Source organism: Crocodylus porosus, unplaced genomic scaffold, assembly GCF_001723895.1.
Source record: "Crocodylus porosus isolate Cpor-Errol unplaced genomic scaffold, CroPor_comp1, whole genome shotgun sequence".
NCBI classification, from domain to species: Eukaryota; Metazoa; Chordata; order Crocodylia; family Crocodylidae; genus Crocodylus; species Crocodylus porosus.
Genome location: NW_017728915.1, coordinates 22,443,843 through 22,450,913, shown reverse-complemented (window position 1 = coordinate 22,450,913; position 7,071 = coordinate 22,443,843). Strand labels below are relative to the sequence as shown.

The 7,071-nt window shown below is 40.0% G+C and overlaps 1 long non-coding RNA gene across 1 annotated transcript; it reads right to left on the bottom strand.

Moving 5' to 3' along the window:
* Window positions 1-351: 351 nt before the first annotated feature.
* LOC109310793 lies at window positions 352-6,771 on the bottom strand. The gene is made up of 3 exons (XR_002101320.1): window positions 6,687-6,771; window positions 5,991-5,993; window positions 352-362 (listed from the first exon to the last, which is right to left on the bottom strand). It is a non-coding gene; the product is annotated as an uncharacterized LOC109310793 (long non-coding RNA).
* Between the last annotated feature and the right edge of the window lie 300 nt (window positions 6,772-7,071).

Genomic DNA, 7,071 nt, shown 5'->3' with positions numbered 1-7,071 from the left:
AGCCTTCTCCTTTGACTTTGAGCTATTTCTGTCAAAACATGCTGTGAAGGTAAATTTCCACAGTCATCACTTCATCCAACTCATCCCCCCTAAACAGTCCTCCTTCCCTATTGTAGCAAAACAAAATGATGAGCCTTTATTCTTAAGGTTCTTCCTGGCCTATCCCTACCCTACTTACTTATCAGTAAACCTTCCTCTCCCGCTTTCCTAATGACAATAGACTTCATACCATTTGTCAAATTATGAATCAAGCATTTTCATGCTTTCTCTTTTGGTGCTCCTCTTTAGCAAAAAAAACCTTACCATCAAAATCCACAGCACCATCACAGTTATTTTTCTTCCATTCCCTCCTTAGAGTGGCCCTATACCTTAAAAAATGGACTGCAATTAAGCAGCCAATATGCTGTGAGCATATACTGATTGTAATTATCTCCTGCTTACCTTGTCATTTCTGCCCCTCTGTCCATCTGTTTGCTATACTAACCTGTTGTTTCTTGTTGCATTACATACTAACCCTAAGGACACATGAACAGGGTAACACATAGAAAGTCAAGCTGTCCTGATCAAATAAAAAGCTGCAATCACAGGGGCCCAACCCCGAGAAGCAAAAGCAATGTAGTTCCACCCCAACTGTGACAAATTTACTCCCGAGTGAATTGAGGACTATTTTCTTCTGCTTTCACATGCCTGCATTTTAATGCACAGCCTGCTTATTTGTTGTGCTTTCAAATGCACAGCCTACTCATTTGTACGCAGCTGCCACTGTATGAGTTGTTTCAGGTTTATGACTCTGACTTTAGCTCTCTGTTCATGGGTCCACGGTCCTAAATTGACATCCCTTTCAGGCAAGGACTGTCTTCTTTTGTTATGTGTCTGGACCTTGCCCAGCACAGTGAGACTGGGGCTTCTGGGTAATATTGTAATACAAATGAACTAGAGTTATAGTATATAAAAAAACCTTTGCAGATTTTTGCATGCACCAATTATAGCCACATCCTATAATCCACCTTTCAGGCTAAACCGTTGACCTCAGTGGGAGTTGACCACATTTTTTTAGAAAGTGGTCTATCATCTGTATTCAAACCAGCCAACAGAACATACTACTAATCACTTCATCCTGTACAGTGATACAGGCATATCTCAGGACAAAGGAAATATCTATGGTGCAGCCTCAGGGCCTCTCTAAATTACACAGGGCTGAAACAACCTTTAGTGGATAGCTTTTCTTGCTAGGGATTAAAAGACTGCAGAAACATTCTGGCTGTACTTCTTTCCTGCAGCCATGACCTTGACATGCCCAGCATACTATGGGAAGGATTGTGTGTAAACAGAATAGCCAGCTTCTATGTCCCCTGGGGATTTGGTGGGGCTGGAAGGACCCCATGTATCAGAGAAAGCCAGCTTGAGGCCTGTTTTTTTCCACTGAAGCCACACAAGCCAGTCTTCCTGGGGGCCAGAGTCCCATTTTAATTTGAGTACTCCTATGCTTGGACAGAATTTTTCAAAATGACTCTATGATGCAGATGTTGTATGGAGAATATTACAGCCCTATCCCCAAAACTGCCAACAAAAATCTGAATAGATCACTCAGAAATAAACAGTTTGGTCAAGAATGTAACCTGTGAAGAATCTCAATCTCTTTCAGCATATTTGCATCATAATTGGTGGAGGGGGGAAAAACGGGTTAAGGAAACTGTCCTTTACTATTCCTTGAAGGCAGACAGCTGCAGCCTTCATCTCATTTTCTTCTGCAAAATTGCAGGGGATAAGAAAGGCAAAGCCAAAGCCAAGAGAAAAACAGGCACAAAAGAAATGTGTGAAAATCTGCCAGATTTAAGGAACTGTGCTGTACTACTGGAGAGGGGCCAGGATTTTGTGGAAGTTCCCTAATAATCCAGAGCCTAAGATATAACTGTCCTCACCTTTGTTTCCTCCCCAAGTACAACGTTTCTTGTGGTTAGAAGGACTAGACAGAACACAGGGGGTTTGTCTACACGTGCTTTTACATGTGCCTAAACTTAATGTGCTTTAGCTTAAAGCACAGGAAGGCGATTTAGCCATGTGTCTACATGTGCATGCATTAATGTTGGGACTAAAGTCAATGGAAACACACCATGCTAATGCGCATTATCGCATTTACATGTTCGCTAATGCAATTTAGCTATTTGTGCATAAATTTGATACCTGCTTTATGCAGGTAGCAAATTTAGGCTTGAATAGCCTTAAATTGCCATTTTAAGGTGCTTAAGGGTGCACACATACAGACCCATGCCCTTAATGTGACTCAAATAGGGCTAATGCTCATTAAATGTGCATGTGTAGACATGCCCAGAAGGAATCACATTTGGTTTTTCCTGCTTTTAATTTGAGTTCAGTGCGTTCTCCCTGCCAATATGTTTTCCCTTTTATTTTTCTACTGCAAATTTCCCCAAATTATTGATGAATGAAGAGTTAGGTAGGTCCTTGAGATGCCCTGTAAACTTGATGTGTGTATGTATCTAGTTTTCCCTTACACTTACTCTGTTTTGGCCACAGCTTAGCTTTAAATAAGGACGTATAATTCAAGCCAGTTTGCATTTTCTGCCAAGACCTAGCCAGTTCATTGGGCGGGTTTCCTCCCCCATAAATGGGCCATCTAGGTAAGGCCAAATGTTAAGTATCCACAGTTACATTACATAGGAGAAAAATGTGTAAGGGATATAAATCTCCTCTGCTTCGGGCAATAAGACAGCCACTTACTTTCCAGTGTTAGGAAGAAACCTTCTGAAGCATTTTTCTGCTTGCTACCGTCAGAGACAATATACTAGATTTAGATGGACCATTGGTCTCGGTCTTGTATGAAAATTCCTGTGTTCCCACATACATAATAGAAGTTCATAGCAGGGCAGCATCATTGGTATAGTAGCATAACCAGCCTGAAGCATACATGAGTAAATTCTGTGTTCTTTCTCAGCCTTTACAAAGGACATCTTGGTTTTAGATAAAGGAGATTTTATAAAGACACCCTACAAAATATAGTTGAATGGGGGGGGGGAGGGGGGAGTATTATAAATATCTCTACCCTCATGGTTTTAACTTCCCTCTGCTATTTATTTTCTCATTTGTAAAATTGGAATACCTTGCGTGTCTTCCCTTTTGGGGACGCTGTACATATCAGTCTGAGATCAAATAGTAAGTGCAGTAGGAGGAGATAAACTATTTGTGTATTCCAATTCATTTTGTAATCAGGTAATGTATGAGTGACACATCCAACCTGGTTAAGATTTGTGACTGGAAACTAATAATATCCTTATAATGTAACAACTTATATAAGGTCTGTCTGTCTTCCTAGTCTCGCCTCCCTGGCTGTCTGATCTGACTGAAACAATTAGACGATTCACAGTATAAAGATATAGTAATATGCAGCGGTAAAAGCACTGTTGTGAAGAGCACTGTGCCTCTTCCATAGTAATACTTGCTGTCGAGGTCTTTTTTTCCATTTATGGGAAGGACAGATTATTCACAAAGCTCAAACATGTATTTGAAGATGAGGTGGGATCAGCTTTGCCAAATATTTGTTTTTAAAACAGTGATGTTTGTTGGTTTGGTAAGAATTCATCCTACTATTTGACTTTATATGAACAACAGTTCCTGGGGCTTCTTCCTGAAAGCTCTGTACTTTCTTGTTTAAAAAAAAAAAAAAAAGACAAGGAATCAAGGGGAAAAAATTAAAGACAAGGACTTGGTGTCAGCAACCCGTATCCTTTAAGACAGAGAAAACACAAAGTAAAAGGAATTAGCAATGCAACCTGGGCATATTTTATATCAGAATATTCTACAAAAATAGCAGATTGGATTTGTATGGCTACAAATTAACCATATCATTCCCAACAATACTGCAGTTCTAGTTGCCAATACTTTTATATCCTCTGAGAAGCTTTCTTTTTCTAATTTCTCTTTCTACATCTTTTTAGAGTATTTATTGCAACATTCCTGCTTCAGGCTAGGAAATCTATTTCTCTGCAAGAAATAAAATCTATGGCATAGCTCTGCAATGAGAATTAACCTTGATTACTACAGTAATTTACTAATCAAAACTGGAGACCTGCTAATCAAGCCTGAATTACCAGCTGCTTGATTTTTATAGTGACATAACCAAAATTGAACATTTGGTAAACAAGGGTCTTATTTATGAAGAAAAAAAATCTGACATATGGTCACATTTATCTTATACATTGATCACCACTATGCTGTGGTAATTTTCTGACCAACAGATAAGGACATCTCCTTCCTTAATGATACAACCACCTAGCTCCAGATTAGCCAAAGAGCCATTACTGAGCCACATCATACAGGTTGTAGAGTGGGACACTATGTTATCTCACATCCTAGGCAAATATCTTGGGATTTACTTGATATTCCTGGACCCAGGCAGGGGAGTAAGAAATAATCGTCACCCACTTTTTAAGGGCTTAGTGTGAAGTATGCCCAGGAAACGAGGAAACTGAGAATGGGAATGAAGGGTGAAGTGTCAGGGATGTATGTTTAGGAAGCCAAAGGAAGATAATTGCTAGGACAGCAAGATATAAATTGTTGGGTACCTGAAGGCTTGAGAGGCTCAGATTAGAGGAGAGAAAAAACGCCCCCTGAAAGCAGGGGACAGACTAAACAGATGTGGAGTGGGTGACCCATGGGATAATCACCCGTGGGATGAGGACGCCAATGGCAGGTGCTGTCGTTAAGAGCACAGTGAATTCTAGAGGCAACTCAAGTGAGTGGAAGATATACTCATCCTTATAGCCTGGTTTAAACTGCAGGGAATTACTCTCCTGACAAACTCTAAAGCATTTGTCTGTTTTCCATAAATGCAACTAATTTCATGTGTCTAATCATACATTTGTCTGACTTTTGTTCATTTTCTAGCTTCCCAGCTGGTATCTTGCATACACTGACAGAGAAAATACTAGAGATTTAATGAATGACTTAAAAGTGGAAATTATATGCATATAGAAAAAAAAGCACATTGTACAATATTTCCACAGAAATGCTCTAGAAACTTATATAAATGGAGACCCCCAAAATGGGAACAATTTTTGCTGCTTGAACTGTGGATGGTATTTCATAAAGGTGACTCATGCATTAAAAAAAAATTAAGCCTGTCCAAATGATATGGCATGTGTAATTGTGCTGTTAAAAAGGTATTAAGAACAAAAGCACAAAAAGCAGATTATTTCTGGAATAATGTTTACAGCAGAAAATTCTCAGATAGCAGCTAGTCAGAACCCCCATATGTTTGCTTTGGGCCTAATCCCTCAGGCTCTCAATTCTTAGCATAGAAAATGTATGCTAAGGCCTCTACTCTTTCACTCTCGCTGTATTATCCCAACATAACCAAAAGATAGATTTCCCTTTAAATCTTTTGTATACTAATGCCAAATGGAAAAGAATGAGCTTAAGGATAACAACATAATAAAAAGGTGTTATACTTTGTATAGTGCCTTAATGTCTGAAAGAAGCAGCTTACACAAGTATGGGGTTATTGTACCGTTAAACACAAAACTATGACATGAGGACTCAAAGCCCTTATGTTGCCTGGCTGGTCTAGTGTTCAGTTTCAGCATCCAGTAACTGATTCACAATACTCACTGGCACTGGTTGAAGTAGTGCAGTCACATCATACAGCAGCTACAGCCCCATATTAAGCGTTCAAATCAATTGACACTTCTTCAGAGTGGTTTAAAATATCAAGAAAATGTAAACAACTAAACCAGCAAGCGTTGTTACTAACACTCTGTACTATTGACTTTGGGATTATGTCATGAAAATAAAATACTATAATCAATGTTAGAGTCTGATCTGGTGAGGACACTTTCTGGTTGTGGACTAGTCTCACAACATACCACAGTAAAATCCATGCTTTTCACATTTGAAAATCAAATGCCGACAACAGAATAGAGAATGTAGTTGTGGTGAAAAAGGAGCCCTTCACCAGAATGGAGTAATGCTCCAACTCACTCCAGTCCACATCCTATTCTATCCTGGATCCCCTGTCCATGTCTGCCTCCCTGAAGACTTCATGCTTGAAGCCTTTAGGGACACCCTATGTCATTTCAAAACTTAAAAAACACAGCAACAAATGTATATGGCATTCTGGATCATTTCAGTCTGTGCTAGCAAACAGAAAGATGTCTGTGGAATAGGAAAGAGCATGGTAATGGAGTGACTGAAACATGACTTAAAGGATTCACCAAGGAAAAGTTATGCCTGACCAACCTGATTGACTTCTGTGACAAGATGACTGGCTCCATGGATGTGGGGAGACCAGTGGATGTGCTATACCTTGACTTCAGTAAGATTTTTTATAAGGTCTCCCACAGCATTCTTGCAAGCAAGCTAAGGAGGTACAGGTTGATTGGATGAATGGACTATAAGGTGGATGGATAACTGGCTGGATTGTCAGGCTCAAAGAATAGTAATCAATGGCTTGATGTCTTGTTGGTGGCTGATATCAAGTGAAGTATCTGAGGGGTGAGTCCTGGGGCTGATTTTCTTCAACATCATCAACTATCTGGAAGACAGGATAGAGTGCACCATCAGCAAGTTTGTGGATGACACAAGTGGTGTCACTCAGTAGTGGCTGGTGTTCCCAATGTAGCTGTGGGGCAGTGGTAAATACAGTGGAGGGTATGTCTAGAATTCAGAATGACGCAACTTGGAGGATTGGACCTAAAGAAATCTCATGAAATCCAACAAGGAGAAGTGCAAAGTCTTTCACTTAGGATGCAACATTCCCATGCATCAGTACAGATTGGAGACTGACTGCCTAGACAGCAGCTGTGCAAAAAAAGACCCAGGGGTTAGAGTGGACAATAAGCTGAATATGAGCCAACAGTGTGCCTTTGTGGAGAAGGCTAACTGCATACAGGAGTTTCTAGTATTTTCTCTGTCAGTGCATGCTGCAATGGTAGCAATTGTGAGCAGGATCTTTTATAATGGCCGGACTTATGCAGATCACACTCGATTTACAGGGTCAGGCTTGATTTTATTACTAAACAAACAAAATAACTATGCTGGGTGCACCAGGAAGCACCC